The sequence below is a fragment of the Nomascus leucogenys genome, chromosome 6 (genome assembly GCF_006542625.1).
Source record: "Nomascus leucogenys isolate Asia chromosome 6, Asia_NLE_v1, whole genome shotgun sequence".
In the NCBI taxonomy this organism is placed as follows: domain Eukaryota; kingdom Metazoa; phylum Chordata; class Mammalia; order Primates; family Hylobatidae; genus Nomascus; species Nomascus leucogenys.
This window is the reverse complement of record NC_044386.1, coordinates 51,241,225-51,258,807: the sequence shown is the minus strand read 5'-3', so window position 1 is coordinate 51,258,807 and position 17,583 is coordinate 51,241,225. Positions and strand designations below refer to the sequence as shown.

Below are 17,583 nucleotides of genomic sequence, written 5' to 3'. Positions count from 1 at the left end.
GGAAATAAGTACATTGAAGAGATATCTGTACTCCCCTGTTTATTGCAGCACTACTCATAATAGCCAAGATATGGAAGCAATAATATTTATTCTTGAGGAATAAAATGTTTAAATGTGGTTATTTATATACAATGGAATATTATTCAGCCATGAAAAAGAATAAAACTCTATCATTTGCAGCAACATGGATGGAACTGGAGGATATTATGTTAAGCAAAATAAGCCAGGTACAGAAAGACAAACATCACATATCCTCTGTCATATGTGGGAGCTAAAAAAGTTGATCTCATGAAGGTAGAGAGGGAGAATGGTGGTTACCAGAGGTTAGGAAGGGGAAGAGGAAGAAGAGGATGAAGGTAGGCTAGTTAATGGGTACAAACATATAGTCAAATAGAAGGAACAGATTCTAGTATTTGATAACACAGTAGTATGACAATAGATAACGATAATTTGTTTTTTATTTATAATAAATGATATAGATATAAACGATAAAATAAACGATATAGATAAAGATAATTTATTGTATCTCAAAATAGCTAGCAGATTTGGAATGTTCCCAACACAAAGAAATGGTAAATGTTTGAGGTGATATATATGCTAATTACACATGATATGCATATACCAAAATATCACATGTACCCCATAAATATGTGCAGTTATTATGTATCACATAAAAAATTAAAAATAAACTTAAAAAAATCATAACTGAAATCACTCTGAGTTTACATTTTGCAGTAAAGGCCAGCATGGAGCAACAGCTGAGTAAAAGGGGAGGGGGGGGATACTTCATGGGCACAGGTGTTGGTAATCCCGCAAGAAAACCTGTGTTTCCTTATTTCCTTTGTAACAAGACTTCAGCTTCCAATTAATGTTTTCCACCAGTTTTCTTTTCTTCAAAACAGCTAATTGTTAACCAGGGACCTGAGACACTCTCTTGCCTATAAACAAAACAACTAGAAGGATACCTTTTCCTGTTCAGACAAATTTAACACGAAAAACATAACCCTCAAACCTCAGAGGGATAGCTCAGTGCAAACTGTTCATGTCTAAAGCATAAATTGACCATAAACAATATATTGAATAGGTGCACTGGATACAAACCCCGTGAAAAAAAATAAAACCAACTACTACCAAAGGAAGTGACAAAGACCTACAAACCAAGAAGAAATGCACCTTTATGCTACTATCATTGGTCATTTAATAGGCATGCTAACAGAATAAAAAATAGAAATTTCAAATAACAAAAAAGAAAATGTCATATCTCCCATTTCCAAGTAACTCCCCCAAATTTATTTTTTGGGGGAGTTACCAAGATGAAAACAGCAAAACAAAATAGGGATCTGGAGAAAAGAAACAGATTGTTCCAACCAGCCCACAGGTGAATTTCCACTTCATCTCACTAACCATTGAATGCTACCCATCTACTCACCTCAACCCACATTTAATCCTCTCCCCCAAAAGGAAGATTTCCCGGCAGTGCAGGAAGATCAAACAGGTATCCATTCCATGACCATGCCAAGGAGAAAAGCAAGGCTACTCTGAAAGCTCGAGGGATGATACAGAAAACAAACTGGGTCTCTAGGGGGCATTCTCAAAAACCTGAGATCAACTCCCGGAAAACACTCTTGACCACTTACCACCACCGGAAGCTGCTAGATGGCAATCAGTATCAGCATCTCATCAGAAGAAGAGGAAGATGTTACAAGAAAGCAGCTTCACTGCCAGTGAGGAATTGAGGGAGAAAAGCACTCCTTGGAAAAATGCTGAAAGCCCTGAAGAGCCTCTCCTCCCCTAGTTGCCTGCTCCTGCTGTCAGGACAGAACTGGTTAATCTTGGAGAAACAAAAGGAAACTCCCGAGAGGCTGGCTTCTGAGGATGGCTTCCTCTGTGGGAATCCAGAATTCAGAAGGATGAAAATGAACAATGGAAGGGGACACCGGCTACCAGGTCTACTTACCAAACTTTTACTAGCCCTTGACTGAGCAAGATAAGCAAATCTCTTTGCAGTTCCCACCTGCTTTTGCAGAGAAGAAAGAATCAGCAGTGGGTTTTTGTCACTTTTTTTTTTTTTTTTTTTTTTTTAAACAGGGGAAGTTCAGCTCTCTTATGGATGAAAGCTAAGCATACTCAAGCGACATTTGGTAGGCAAAGTAATGACACTTCTTTCCCAACATCCTTAATTTCCTCACAGTGGATGCAAACATTAACCCTGATGGTACCAAAGAACAAATGCACATAGGAAATGGATTTACATTTTTTAGTTTGGAATTGCTTTTAAGGGGGTTCTTGTTGTTAAAGCAGGATTCAATGAAAATAAAATATTTTGGTGCATATCTATTTTTAAAAGGAAAAATATGGCTTCTTTTAAATATGCCTAAAGCCATCTAGGAATTTTCCAGAAGTTGCATCAGATTTGCCAGTTAAGTACTGAAATCAAATAGATTTTAATCATGTCTCTATAACCAGAGCAAGCTAATCCCCTGCGCACTGTCAACTCCACTCTCCTGGAACATCCTCACGCTGGGCCCTCAGGTTTTCACAGAAACAAGAGCCTTTTCCTACCAAGGTTCCACAGTAACAAGAAACTACAGATTTCTGGAAATAAGAGAGATGGCTTTCTTTCTTACATGATAAAAGAGGACCAAGAACAGCTGAGTGCAGGAAGCAATCATCTCTTTAAAATATTTAAAATAAAAAACACTTTTAAATGAAAAACATTTTTAAGTATCACCTCTATACGATTTTTAAACCTATCATATGGGGCAAATAAAAGTTTGGTAATTCCGTTTGTTAAAGAAGATATAAGGAAATCAGGGCCTTTTCCTATACTGTTAGTGGGAATATAAATTGGTAAAATATTTTTTAAAGGAAACTAAGTATAGGAGTGCCTATCAAGTATTGAAATGTGTACGTTTTTATTTCTTAGGAATTTACCTTATAGAAAACCACACACACGTGCAAACATATCTCTAACTATGTTAATTATAGCACTATAATAGCAACAACAAAAAAACACCTAAAAATGGCTTACATATAAGAGACTGTCTAAATAAGTTAAGGTATATCGCTACAAAAGAGTACTATGTAGCCATTCAAAAGAGGGTAGAATTGGAGTAAGGAATCAGGTCATCTGAGTTTAGTTCTGTCTCCACCAGTGACTGGCCAGGTGACTATGCAAGCTCCTACACTTATCTGGGCCATCTGTAAAAAGATGATCATTATAGAACTCTCATAGGATTGTTGCAACTAAAACAGTGCCTGGAGCATAGTAGAGACTCAATAAATTTAGCTATTATAAATAAAAGAGATAGGCCTCTTCAGACTGACATAGAAAAAGATGTCCAAGATGTACTGTCAAGTGAAAAGATCAAGTTGCAGAAGAATTGTGTGTAAGATAACTCATTTTTAAAAAATATCTTAAATGTGCTCGCTGTTTATTGTCTCCCTCCCACTAAAATAAACTCCTTGAGAACAGGGACTTTTGTTTACTGTTGTACTCCCAGTGTCCATAAGAAGCACTCATGAATAATGAATAATGTTGAATGAATAATGATAACAGGAAGGCTCAGCAAGAAGAATAGGCGAATTCACAGAGACAGAAAGAGTAGAGGCTACCAAGGGCTGCAGGAAGAGAGCATGGGAAGGTATTGTTTAACGGGTACAGGGTTTCAGATTGGGATGACAGAAAAGTCCTGGAGATGGATAATGGTGATAGTTATACAACACTGTGAATGTACTTAAAGTCACTGAACTGTATACACAAAGGTAGTTAAAATGATAAATGTCATGTTATGCACACCTAGCACAACTTTTTCAAAAATTTCTACTTTTTCTTCATAAGGAGTAGAAAGACGGGGAACAGGGAAGGATGTCCAGCTTATAGAGCACTATTACTAGTGTGACTGCAAATCCTTGCTAATCAGAAAACAGTTTAAATGCTCAATTTAGGATACGAGAAAAAAAAAAAAAACCTTTTATTCCCATTATACAAAGATAGCTAAACAGAGCTTAAACTTTCATCCCTATTAGGCAGTATGTACATTGTCAGAACACCAGGTCTGTGTTTTCAAGAGGCCTTACTTTGTTTTAAAGCCTTACCTTTGACAAATGTCCTTTATGTCTATAGCCTAGAGTTTTCAAAGTGCTTTCTCAAGGATCATCTCAACTTGTCCTGACAACAGTCTCGTGATCATATTAAAGGAATTTTAATTAAGTATCTGAGCATTTGAGAGAAAAAAATAATTCCTAATTTACTCACCCTTTTACCTTGTTCTCCAACTTTACACATATTTCATCAAAAGGAAGAGATAGAAATTTTTATTCTTAAGAATCTGAAACCACACAGCTATAAGTCTAATATACAACAGAATAAATAGCATCATATGTTTCTTAGAACCTGTAAATATCTCTTGCCTCACTGACAAGATAGCTAAGAAAACCAATGAATTACGGTTTTAGATAAACAGATTAACTACCTGTAGCAAGTGGGATGGCCTGGCCTATAGTTTGAAATCTACAGTTGGAAGAAATTGATCTAACATATTTTCATTCAACAAATGCAAATACTCTGCTAGACACTTTGTGGGACATAGAAAAGATGAACAAAATATGATTCCTGCTCCTGTGACGCTTATCAGCTGCTGGAAGGAATCAGATGTGCAGATGAGGAGATTCTACAATTTAAGTCTCTGACATTGAGAATGGGATTGACAAATAGTAGATTTAGTCACTTTATGTCAATTCAATTTAATCACAATAAAATAAACTAATTAAGATTTAATTGATTACCTGGAATTTAGTCATAACAGAAGCTTTAGGTTTTGTTGTGTTTGTCTGTTTGTTTGCTTGCTTGCTTTTAAGGCCAACAAGGGAAGATTGAGTTGATTGAAATGTCAAACCAAATCCTTGGTGTCAGCCTAATTAGCAGAGAAGTAGCTCTGGCCTAAAACTGCAATTTGGGAATATGCACTAAATAATGAAAGAAAATCAGAACAAAGTATTTCATAATTCTATAAGCACATTCTTGAACAATCCACCTGCTCCAAGCAGACTAGAAGCACACTTGAATCTTCTAAAGTCTACACTGGAGTCTACACTGCAAACCTACTCACTAAAGAATGAGAATTGCTGAAGTGTAAATCATAGAACATCGTGTAAATTACTCACCCACCTTAAGCCTTAACTTCCTGGTTGCAAAATTGGGAAGATTAAAACCTTCTTCTCAAGCTGTTTGTGAAGATTAAATGAGATATTCATTAAATAAATAACAAATGGATAAAAGTATGCATTCATATGAAAATTGTATATGCAGTGATAGAACAAAAATAAATAGCACACAACCCAGCACCTGTCACATAAGCCATTGTCTAACAAAGGTCAGTGTCTTCTTTACTATCTTTTCAGAATCCAATGGCGACTACATTTTCTCTATCAGAACAGATAGGAGACTGAAGCCACCTTTGCAAAAATTGTAACAGTGAGAAGATTATGACAGTGAAAGACATCTGACCTAACTGACTCCAGTCTTGCTTCTAATCTCCAAGCTGTCCTTGTCATTCCTGGGCATAGGCTGAACTAACTTTGGGAAAAATTTAGTTTATAGTTTAACTTTGCAACAAAGATGGTAACAGCCCTTCCCCAAACAAACCCCCTTCTTACCCAGGGACCAGTCTGCCTTTGTAGGACTAACAAATTAGCTACAAGATTAGAAATTATGGCTTAGGATTCATGCAGCCAGAGGCTGCAAGATTCTGAACTTCCCCATATTGCTCCTGAATGGTTTACAGAATTAACCAGGAACACAAGACAGCAAGGAAAATCCAGTTCAACCTCCTGTGATTTCATCTTTAACTCGACCAATCAGCATTCCCCACTCTCTGACCCCGCTACCCACAAAATTATCCTTAAAAACCCCAATCCCCAAATTTTCAAGGAGACTGATTTGAGTAATAATAACTCCTGCCTCCCATACAGCTGCCTCTGTGTAAATTAAACTCTTTCTCTGTTGCAATTCCCGTCTTAATGAATTGGCTCTGTCTAGGCAGCAGGCAATGAGAACCCATTGGGCAGTTATGAGACCTCTGAATTCCGAGCTACTCCACATCTCCAGTTCTTTTCATCCTGATCCAACCACCTGCCTTCTCCAGGACAGTATTCCCCAAGCATATCCTTTCCTACACCATAAAACAGCATAAACAGACATTTTAAAGGGATGAGATCAATAAAGATAATTCGAACTTTTAGTATTTTCTTCCTGCACCCCAGAGGAGTTATTCAGAACCTGCTTACCTCAGCAGGTGACAGGAGTACAGTACACTAACAATGTTCCTGGGCCACCATGCCCCCTTCTCTCTAGGGATTGAAACCAATTTGCCTCCCATTCAAAAACAGATCCAACAAATTTTTGAAGTAACATAAGCCCTCATGGCCTTTAATACCTAAAAAGAAAGTATAGTTTTCTAACCTCTTGTAGTTTCATTTATTATCTGGCACTTTCCACTGTGTATTGGGCTGAAGTTCACCACAAGAAGGTAACTCAACTCCTCTCCCACCCCAATTTCCCCACCAATTACTTAACCTTTTATGAAATAAAGGAGGTTTCTTTACATTGGCCAACATAAACGACTGACCCATTGTTGGTGGTGCCATTTCCTATGTGGGATTTTCCATCCTCCATGAAAAGACTCACAGTTAAGTTTTAGTTATTATTCAACTAACTCATGAAAAGAACAAAAAGAGAATAAGAGAATGCAAACAAGAAGTTAGAAGTTAAGCCACAGATAGAGACCCGGATTTAGGAGTAGAGGACTTTTCTACTCTACTGATAAAATTTCAGGAATTAAACTTAAAGTAATATAAATCCACCACTACATTACAATTAAGCTGGTAAGACTTTAAAAAGAAAAAAAAAAAGATACCCAAATTTATGGGTGCTAAATGTCACCTCTGGGAACCAGCTCCTGACAGTGATCTGGACTTTCCCTCAAGAGCTCTGAATATCCCTTTCAGTGCAGACACTCAGACACAACCAAGAACAATAGATCCTACAGGGCTTGTTGTTATGCAAGCCCACTCACCAAAACCAGATGATTTGCATTTAATTTGCCCTTTCAAATACTATCTGAACCATGTGTTCCAGAACTAGATGACCCAGCTTTAAACCAGACAGCCTAACACCAAGCCAGACTATTGGCAACTCTAGTTGTAAAAGTCATTCTAACAATTCATTTCCAAGTGATGAATGCTCCACAGCCAAAACTGGATCCTGGAATAGGCTGTTGGCATCAGCAAGAGAAACACTCCCTAAAATAATGTATCTCTTGCTATCAGGGGAGTATAGTATCTTCTTTGCACATAATAGGTATCCATTAAAGACTTTTGGCCTCCACTTTTTTATAGATTGACATTATAAGAAGTCCTTCCAACAATCAGGGCATTTACAAGAAAGGAGTAGTAGAACAATGAACCCGATCTGGATCAGTTTCAGGGCTCCATAGTTCTTGTTATCTCAGAATCTCCAAGACCGATGGAGCAGCCAGACACTTCGGGTCTTTTAACACTCACTCCAGCCCCATTTTCTCCTTAGCAAATTGTCAACCCAATGAGAAGAGACGCTCTGCTCTTCATCTCTTCACTCTTTTAGCCTGTCCTCCAGGTCACTGGGTGTGAAAATTTCCTACCCCTTATATGACATTTGGGAAGTGTAGGGTCCAAGATCGAAGGAGTTCAGGCTCTTAATCAGGACATGTCTCTGGGACATTTCACACATTCTTCACCATTTTCCAAGCCCCAATTCTGTATCAACCCCTCCGCAAGGCATTGGGGACCCCAAGGTAACCAAGACCTGGTCTCTGTGAGAAAAGAAAAATAGCTCAGAGCAGTCTGCACTATGGGAGGTTCGAAAAATTTATCAGGCCCAAAGAGACAGGAGTCTAAGACTTCAGTCATGCGCCCCCCAAACCCATCTGTGGGGTTCGTTTAAAGGCATTTTGTTCCTGACTACCTGCCTCATCTATTATCTTCATGTTCCTGGAATTTTAATACAACATATAGCCAATCAATAACTTATGTTATTTTAATGTAAATTCTTGGTAAACGACTTAGAAACTGACTCCTCTTTTCTTTAAAAACCTGCTTGTAACTGCTGCTACAGCTTGTAACTGCAGAAAACCTGAATCTATGGTCCCAGGTTGCAATCCTCAAGCTTGGCCCAAATAAACCCTCTGGTTATATCTATTTTGCCTGGGATTCTTTCTTTTAGGTCGATATCTGCCCTAACAAGAATCCTTCTAGTGGAAGAGAAAATAGTCGTGAACAAATTGTGACACAATGTGATAGTAACTCTAATTTAGGTGTCCCTTGTCCAAACAGGCTTTGGAACTACAGGAGAGGGGAAGCCATATTTCAGTGTGGGTGTGGAGGTGTCACGGGAAACCCTCAGAACAAGTGAAGCTGAGTCCTGAAAGATGAGTAGATGAGTCAGGGAGGGTCTTGTTAGTTCCTAACAAGCTAACAGTCCAAAAAAAAACAAAAAAAAACTTCACTAATACTGTCAGAGGTGTCCAAGGCATTTGAACCACAGCAACTCCATCTTACGTTCCCAGAAGGTTAGTCATTCTTAGACACAGTTTCAGTTAAGGGAACAGGTTAATAATGTTTACTGAACAGACCCAGGAAATGTCCTGATGACTTGATATTGTTACTGGAAAGGGATCCCAATCCAGATCCCAAGAGAGGGTTCCTGGACCTTGTGCAAGAAAGATTTCCATTTGGTGGAGGTCCAAGTTTCTGAAAAGTAAACTTAGGGTCATATGTCAAGATGTTCTCTTTAGCTTCTGTAGAGAACCAAACATCTTATGACTATAACTTCTTTAGCTATTAGTTTAAGCTACTATTACCTTCTTACTTATCAAGTTGCTCATTTAATTCTCAGGACTAGCTAGGTGCCTGGAATTTCCATTGAAGAAATTCAAGATTTTCCTTTATTTCCATGCTTGGTGGAGGGTGGCAGGCAATCTGATAAGCAAGGAAGTAATAATAGCCTGAAACAATAGCCAAAGACATTAGAGTCCCAATAGAAACTAAAAATAACATCTTAACATATGTCCCTGAGCTGTTTTGCAGAAACCTGCCCGCCGCCCTCACACCCCCGCCACCAAATGGAAAACACCATCCACTGGCACATAGACCTTGGGGAAGAGGGAACTGGGGACTGAACTCTGACCACTGTTCTTCATTCTAAATTTCTTCCTGAGGGGCCTGGCAGAAGTCACACCTACAGGCCAGAGTTCAACATTCCTTTATGCTGACCCCAAGTTTTTAAACAAATCTTAACCAATCACAGATCAGGAAATCTTTGAATCTACCTGTAACCTGTGGACCCCCACTTCAAGATGTCCCCCCCCTTTTTAGGTCAAACCAATAGCCTCCATGTATTGATTTATGGCTCTGCCTGGAACTTCTGCCTCCCTGCCTTTAAAAACTCTTACATGTAAGCCATCAAAGGGTTTGGGTTTTAAGATTAGCTGCCCAATTCTCCTTGCATAGCACCCTGCAATAAATGCCTCACTTTTCCTCACTGCAAATCAATCCCAGTGTTAGTATTTGGCTTTGCTGCATGGGCAGGCAGATTAACTGACCCATGTTCAGTTCAGTAACAACGGCCTTCCTCTACTGTGACTTGGGCTTCCATTCTAAATGGCTTCAGTGAGTCACAAACATACATCCCACAGCATTCGTGAATGTGGAGAGCAAAAGTGAGTTTGCCATCATCTCAGTATATCAGTCAAGGTAATTTCTAGGTCCTAAAGGATCAGAGACCAGGCAAAGATTAGGCAAGAATTGAGTCATGGAGGCCTCAAATGTTGCCTTATACATACAATCTCTGAGGATAGCAACCTAGATGCATTCTCTCTTAGATAAATAAACTGCTGCAGCTTGTGCTATAATGCCGATTGCAAAGAAATTGATCCTACAAAATTAGAAGACTGCACTGGGGCAGGAGGTTAAAGCATCGGATGGCAGGAGGGAGATAAAGCTGTTCAAGGCAGCTCTAGGACCATCCTGTCCTCTAGAGATATCCCATTATACATAGGGAGAGGAACAAACACCAGTAAGGTCTGTCTTTGAAGAAATATTAATTTCAGATGAACAATACCAAGGTGTGCCTCACTGTGGTTCTGCACACATCCCCACCAATGCTGAGCCACCTTTACATAGAGTGTGCCCCAGTCTCAAGGCCCAGGAGCTACAGCAGATGAGCAGATGACGGAGCTACTTCTTGTGCAACCCCATGTTTCTGTGCATTTTGGGGTGTGGAAGGTGCTATCTTCAGAGCTTCTGAGTAAGCCAGTGTTTCATTTTGTATCCAGTCTGTCAAGGAAAGAAGGAATGAATACCACCCCAGAAAAGCAGGAGGAACAATTATGGAGTTAAGTCATGCCAGAGACCAGCGAAAGAAGGGGAATCATGGAGACAGACACCAGAGTCCTGGGTTTTCCTAGCTTCAGAGCTAAGCTTCAAGAGGGAGCTGGCTTTAGAAACATCCAGAGTGTTGGAGTCACGTGGAAAATCTAGGCTAAGCGCCCATTTCCTTTGGCTCTGAAGGGTGCCCTTGTCCATCAGAGCATCAGATCCAGCAAGGCTGGAAGCAGTATGGAACACTGGAGGAGAAAGGTGGCTGCAGATGCTTGAGGCTATGTTCCTGCCTCCTTGTGGCTGATGAAGGGCAAGGCCTGGGCCAAAATGACAAGATCTGCTTGTGCAAAGAGAATCCAGAGGACCTGGCATGGATCCAAGGCTCCCACTTCCCTCTACTGTCACAGAGTCACACAGGTTCTCTGTGATGCCATTCTGGAGAGAAGCAGGAACACCCAAAGGCCCTAAAAAAGACTAAATAATCAAAAGCTCAGTTGAGGTGGAAAAGACTGTGGTTGGTAAATTGATCAGTGGAAGGTTTATTGGGGATTATTTCTCCCTACTTACCCTTTGGAGTGTGTGAGTTAGTGAAAAAGGACAGATCCTTTGTAAAAAGTTAAATAGGCTGGGTGCAATGACTCATGCCTATAATCCCAGCACTTTGGGAGGCCAAGGTGGGCAGATCACAAGGTCAGGAGTTCGAGACCAGCCTGACCAACATGGTAAAACCCTGTCTCTATTAAAAATACAAAAATTAGCTGGGCCTGGTGGTGCACACCTGTAATCTCAGCTACTCAGGAGGCTGAGGCAGGAGAATCGCTTGAATCCGGGAGGTGGAGGTTGCAGTGAGCTGAGATCGCGTCATTGCACTCCAGCCTGGGTGACAGAGCGAGACTCTGTCTCAAAAAAAAAAAAGTTAAATAGCCACACTTTTTAGGGCATATAGGTAATAGTGTGAGTAAATTGTGACCCCAGCTACACTCATGTCCATCACTAAATGCAATCTGCTTTTTTTTCTTGTTATCTTGAGGAGTCAAATTCATATCAAGAATGCTGTATTAGTTTCCTAGGGCTGGAATAGCAAAGTACCACAAGCTGGGTGGCTTAAAACAAGGGAAACAGATTCTCTCACAGTTCTGGAGGCTGGAAGACCAAAATCAAGGTGTTGGCAAAGCTGGTTTCTTATGGAGGTTCTGAGGGATAATATGTTCCATGCCTCTCTTCCAGCTTCTGGTACTTGCTGACAATCTTTGGCATTCTTTGGCTTGTAGACCCATCCCTCCACACTCTGCCTCTATCAACACATGGCATGAACTTTGTGTGTCTTCTCTGTTTCTTCATGTCTTTATATGGCCCTCTGATTAGATTTGGGCCCCATTCTAATCAAATATGACCTCAATCTTAACATCTGCAAAGACTCCATTTCCAAGTAAGGCCACATTCCAATGTTCCAGGTAGACATGAATTTTGGGGCACACTATTCAATGCAGCACAAATGCAAAAGGGGATTTTAATTAATGGCCAGTATTGAAATTATGTGGTAGACTAGGTCAAGAGATCGAGACCATCCTTGGCAACATGGTGAAACCCCGTTGCTACTAAAAATACAAAAATTAGTTGGGCATGGTGGCACGTGCCTGTAGTCCCAGCTACTCAGGAAGCCGAGGCAGGAGAATTGCTTGAACCTAGGAGGTGGAGGCTGCAGTGAGCCGAGATGGTGCCACTGCACTCCAGCCTGGTGACAGAGCAAGACTCTGACTCAGAAAGAAAAGAAAGAAAAGAAAGAAAAAAAGAAAGAAAGAAAGAAAGAAAGAAAGAAAGAAAGAAAGAAAGAAAGAAAGAGAAAGAGAGAGGGAGGGAGGGAGGGAGGGAGGGAGGGAGGGAAAAGAAATTACGTGATAAGAGTACTAGGGAGATTTTCATTTGCTATAAAGAGATCTAGAGGTCTCCACCACTTGGCCAGACTAGACTTCTTTGGTTCTCTACTCTACATGAATGTTGAGGCCTTTTCACAGCCTGCCCAGATGCCCTTTCCCTGCCTTGTTTACCTGACTAAATTTTCTACATCTTTCAGGTCTTAACTGCATTCTCACTTCCTCTAGGAACCCTCTTCAGAGAATTTTAAGAAATCAGAGCTTCTCTGGGCTCCCATGATATGCTGCCTTTCCCCATCATGGCACTTGCCTTGCTATAATCTCACACCTGTCCACTTGTCTGGGTCTCCAATACCTGAGGGTAGCAACTCAATTTCCCACTGGTAGCACTGGGCCTAGCACAGAATATAAGAGCCCAGGACTCCTGTGATAAGATTACCCAGGCTCTGGTGAGTAACTGAGTATTCTTATACAAGTCACTCAACTTCTTGGGATCTCAGTTTCTTCATCTAAAAACTAAGAGTCTTGGCTGGGTGCAGTGGCTTACGCCTGTAATCCCGGCAGTTTGGGAGGCTGAGGCGAGCGGATCACTAAGTCAGGAGATCGAGACTATCCTGGCTAACACCATCTCTTACTAAAAATATAAAAAATTAGCCAGGCGTGGTGGCGGGCGCCTGTAGTCCCAGCTACTTGGGAGACTGAGGCAGGAGAATTGCTTGAACCCAGGAGGCGGAGGCTGCAGTGAGTCGAGATGGTGCTACTGCACTCCAGTCTGGTGACAGAGCAAGACTCTGACTCAAAAAAAATTTAAAAAATAAAAATAAATAAGAGTCTTGGATTGCAATGTCTAAGCAATCCTCCTTAGTCTAACGTTCTATGTTAGTAATTGTCTTAGTCCATTTTCATACTGATATAAAGAACTACCCAAGACTGGGTAATTTATAAACAAAAGAGGTGTAATTGACTCACAGTTTCAGCATGGCTGGGGAGGTCTCAGGAAACTTACAATCATGGCAGAAGGTGACGGGAAAGCATGGCACCTTCTTCACAAGGCAGCAGCAGGAGAAGTGCCTAGTGAAGGGGAAAGAGCCCCTTATAAAACCATCAGATCTCATGAGAATTCACTCACTATCACGAGAACAGCATGGGGGAAACTGCCCCCATGATTCAATTACCTCCACCTGATCTCTCCTTGACACATGGGGATTATGGGGATTATGAAGATTACAATTAAAAATGAGATTTGGATGGGGACACAAAACCTAACCACATCAATAATGATAGGTAAGAACTTCTAATAGCTATGCAGTACTTAATAGTTCTAAGTGCTTTACACATAGTAATTCATTTCATATTACAATAATTCTATCCTTTACAGATAAAGAATCAGAGAAACAGAGAGGTTAAAGAACTTTCACAAAGCTGCAGAGCTAGAAAATGGCAGAAGTGGAATTTGAACCTGACAGTCTGGTTCTAGAATCTATGTGCCTAACCAATCCACTATCTCTGCCTCTCTATAATGACGTCTCCTTTTATTCTCTAGAGGAGCTGCTGTGAATGTTTCATCCCCAAGAAACCAGTATGTCTGACTCTTCATTTATATGCTAGAAATATAAGCTCTAGTTCATCACAATTAGGCAAAAAGGGGAATAACATTTCAATATCTTATAATCAAATGTTTAACACCAATATGTAAGCATTGATATACTTCAAACTCTTAGTAGTACCTTTGGAATAATACTAACAATATTTATATATTATTATATTCATATAATATTATACTATATTAATATTAATTGAAATATGTTTTAATACTAAAATACTAAAAATATTTATATTTTAATTAATATTATCATGTAATTAGAAATATTTTTAAAGTAATGGTTATAAAATCACGCAGCTACTGCTCTTGCACCTGTTACTCAGCATTAGAAACAAAAATGTTTTGTTCTGGAAATTTTACCTGATTATATTTATATTAGTCCAAATTCTTATTAGATTTATTTTGTCCTTTCACTTATTTTTAAAGGTAATGCCAAAGGTCATTGTTTCTATGCCTGATTATAGTACTCACACACACTATAATAGTCATTCAACAATTGGCCTGTGGTTTGGCACCCCTGAAACCAACTTGAAAATAAACAAGTTATTAGCAATATTTATTTAAATACAGGCTGTATTACTATTAAATAATTAGTATCCTGTTTCATGATTTTCATAATAAAAAGTACAGGAACAGCCATCCTAAGCTTGCATTGGTAATATGAATATTAATTAGATATGCATTCTTTTATGGATCCATAAAAAAGTGGGTGAAGGATATGAACAGACGCTTCTCAAAAGAAGACACTTATGCAGCCAACAAACATGAAAAGAGGCTCACTGTCACCGGTCATTAGAGAAATGCAATTAAAAACCACAATAAGACACCATCTCATGCCAGTTAGAATGGCGATCATTAAAAAGTCAGGAAACAACAGACCCTGGAGAGGATGTGGAGAAATAGGAACGCTTTAAAATTGTTGGTGGGAGTGTAAATTAGTTGAACCATTGTGGAAGACAGTGTGGCGATTCCTCAAGAATCTAGAAGCAGAATTACCATTTGACCCAGCAATCCCATTACTGGGTATATACTCAAAGGATTATAATCATTCTACTATAAAGACACAGGCACAGATATGTTTATTGCAGCACTATTCACACTAGCAAAGACTTGGAACCAACCCAAATGCCCATCAATGACAGACTGGATAAAGAAAATATGGCACATATACACCATGGAATACTATGCAGCCATAAAAAAGGATGAGTTCATGTCCTTTGCAGGGACATGGATGAAGCTGGAAGCCATCATTCTCAGCAAACTAACACAGGAACAGAAAAACAAACACCACATGTTCTCATTCAAAAGTGGGAGTTGAACAATGAGAACACATGGACACAGGGAGGGGAACATCACACATCAGGGCCTGTTGAGGGGTGGGGGGCTAGGGGAGGGATAGCATTAGGAGAAATACCTAATGTAGATGATGGGTTGATAGGTGCAGTAAACCACCAATGGCACATGTATACTCATGTAACAAACCTGCACATTCTGTGCATATATTCCAGAACTTAAAGTATAATTTTAAAAAAACTTGAAGTTTTGTACATACAACGGAATATTATTCAGCCATGAAAAAGAATAAAATCCTTCCATTTGTGACAACCTAGATTAGCCTGGAAGACATTATGCTAGGTGAAATAGACCAGAAACAGAAAGATAAATACTGTATAATCTCACTTACATGTGAAATCTAAAAAAGTCAAACTCACTGGGCATAGTGGCCGACACCTATAATCCTAGCACTTTGGGAAGCAAAGGCAGGAGGATTGCTTGAGCCCAGGAGTTTGAGACCAGCCTGTGCAATATGGGGAAACTCCATCTCTACAAAAAAAAAAAAAAAAAAAATTACGAAAACTAGCCAGGCGTGGTGGTATGTACCTGTAGTCTCAGCTACTCAGGAGGCTGAGGTGGGTGAATCACCTGAGTCTGGGGAGGTGGAGGCTGCAGTGAGCCATGATCACGCCACTGCATTCCAGCCTGGATGACAGAGTGAGACCCTGTCTCAAAAATAAAAAACAAAAATAAATTAAAAATAAGAAAGTCAAACTCACAGAAGCAGAGAGCATAATAAGCAGTTGCCAGGGGCTGGGGTTAGAGAAATGGGGAGATGTTGGTCAAAATTTACAAACTTTCAGTTATAAGATGAATATGTTTTGGAGATCTAATATACAACATGATGATTATAGTTAATAATACTGCATTATATACTTGGAATTTGCTAAGAGAGTAAATCTTAGGCATTCTCACCATACACACAAAAAAATGGGCCAGGTATGGTGGCTCATGCATGGAATCGCCTCACTTTGGGAGGCCAAGGCAGGAGGATCACTGAGGCCAGGAGTTCAAGACCAGCCTAGGCACCATAGCAAGACCCCATCTCTATAAAAAATAAAAATTTAAAATAAAAAAATGGTAACTGTGTGGTGATGGGATGTGTTAATTAGCTTGATTATGGTAACTATTTCACAATGTATATGTATATCAAATCATCACATTGCATACCTTAAATATAGACAATTTTTATTCATAAATTATACCTCAGTAAAACTAAGGAAAAATAAATTAATATGTAAGAATGATAGATTGTCAGTGAGAGGGAAATGGAAAAAAGAAAAATAGATTGTCAAAAGTAAAAATAAATAAAAATTAAAAGTTGGAGTTTAGCAGAAAAAATAAAACATAATGTAAAATAACTATGACAAGTAAACTATGCAATGATCAGTGCTCTTACAAAGGTGGAAAGAAAGTCGCAATGGGAAAGAAGGGCAAGTGAGAAGAGGGTCAAGATCAGAGCAGACTTTGGGGAAGAGAAAGCTCTTGAGCTAGTCCTTGAAGACTGGTGTGATTCCTGTATATAACAATAAGGAGTGAAAGCCATTCAAGTAGAAAGAACAGCAGGAACAAAGACAGAGAAGTCAGAAAACAGAGTATCTGCAAAGAACATCAAATACTGTATTTCAGTCTATCTGGCAAGTGGAGTGCATAGAAGGACATAATGGGAAATCAGGGGAAAAAAATATATGTTAGGGTTAGATTATGACCCTTACAATTATCCTAGTATGTGACAATAACAGCTAAGGCAGTGTTGACAAGAATGGAGAACAAAGTATAGATTCAAGAAATATTCCAAATATAGAACTGACAACATTTGGCAACAGAAGAGGAAGGAAGAGGTGAAAAGTCAAAGATGATGTCACATTCTTTGCCCTAATGGCTAGGGGAATGTTGAGAATGTGGAACAAATTCTGGTGCATCTGTTTGAGTTCTGCGTACCAATGCTCAGCTAGCTTATCACAAAGCAGAAGTAGAGAACATTTCAAGCTCAACAGTCACTCTGTGACTCATCAGATGTGAGGGTGAAGTTATTTTTACTCTCACAGCAGTAAAACAAAACCTGAACATTGTTAACAAGATTCTTCAGGTTTTCTGAATGTTCAAGTGGGTTGTCTAGAACAACGAAGCCTTAACTTACAGCCTCAAAGTCTAATCTTAGAGGAAAATTTAAATGGTTTTATGTCCCCAGTCCTTTAGTCCTTAGCTGGTTGAAATCTGAAAGCTATCTTTTCTCCTTTTGAGATATGAGTGTGACACATCATTCATCTCTAAACTTTCTCAGTTTTCTCTTCATTAAATATTTAGTGTGACAAATTCTAGCTTGTAGGTTGATAAGGAGGTACTCTACATTTC

At 39.4% G+C, this 17,583-nt stretch overlaps 1 protein-coding gene across 2 annotated transcripts in view; it reads right to left on the bottom strand.

Moving 5' to 3' along the window:
- Positions 1–1,525, bottom strand: part of ATP8B4 (ATPase phospholipid transporting 8B4 (putative)) — a 272,392-nt gene extending 270,867 nt beyond the window's left edge. Inside the window, exon 1 of one of the 2 annotated variants that reach the window (XR_004030436.1) lies at positions 1,430–1,525. The gene's annotated coding sequence lies outside the window, so the exon portion shown is untranslated. The remainder of the gene's footprint in view (positions 1–1,429) is intronic. The other variant, XM_012507151.2, reaches the window with a different exon arrangement.
- Positions 1,526–17,583: the final 16,058 nt, after the last annotated feature.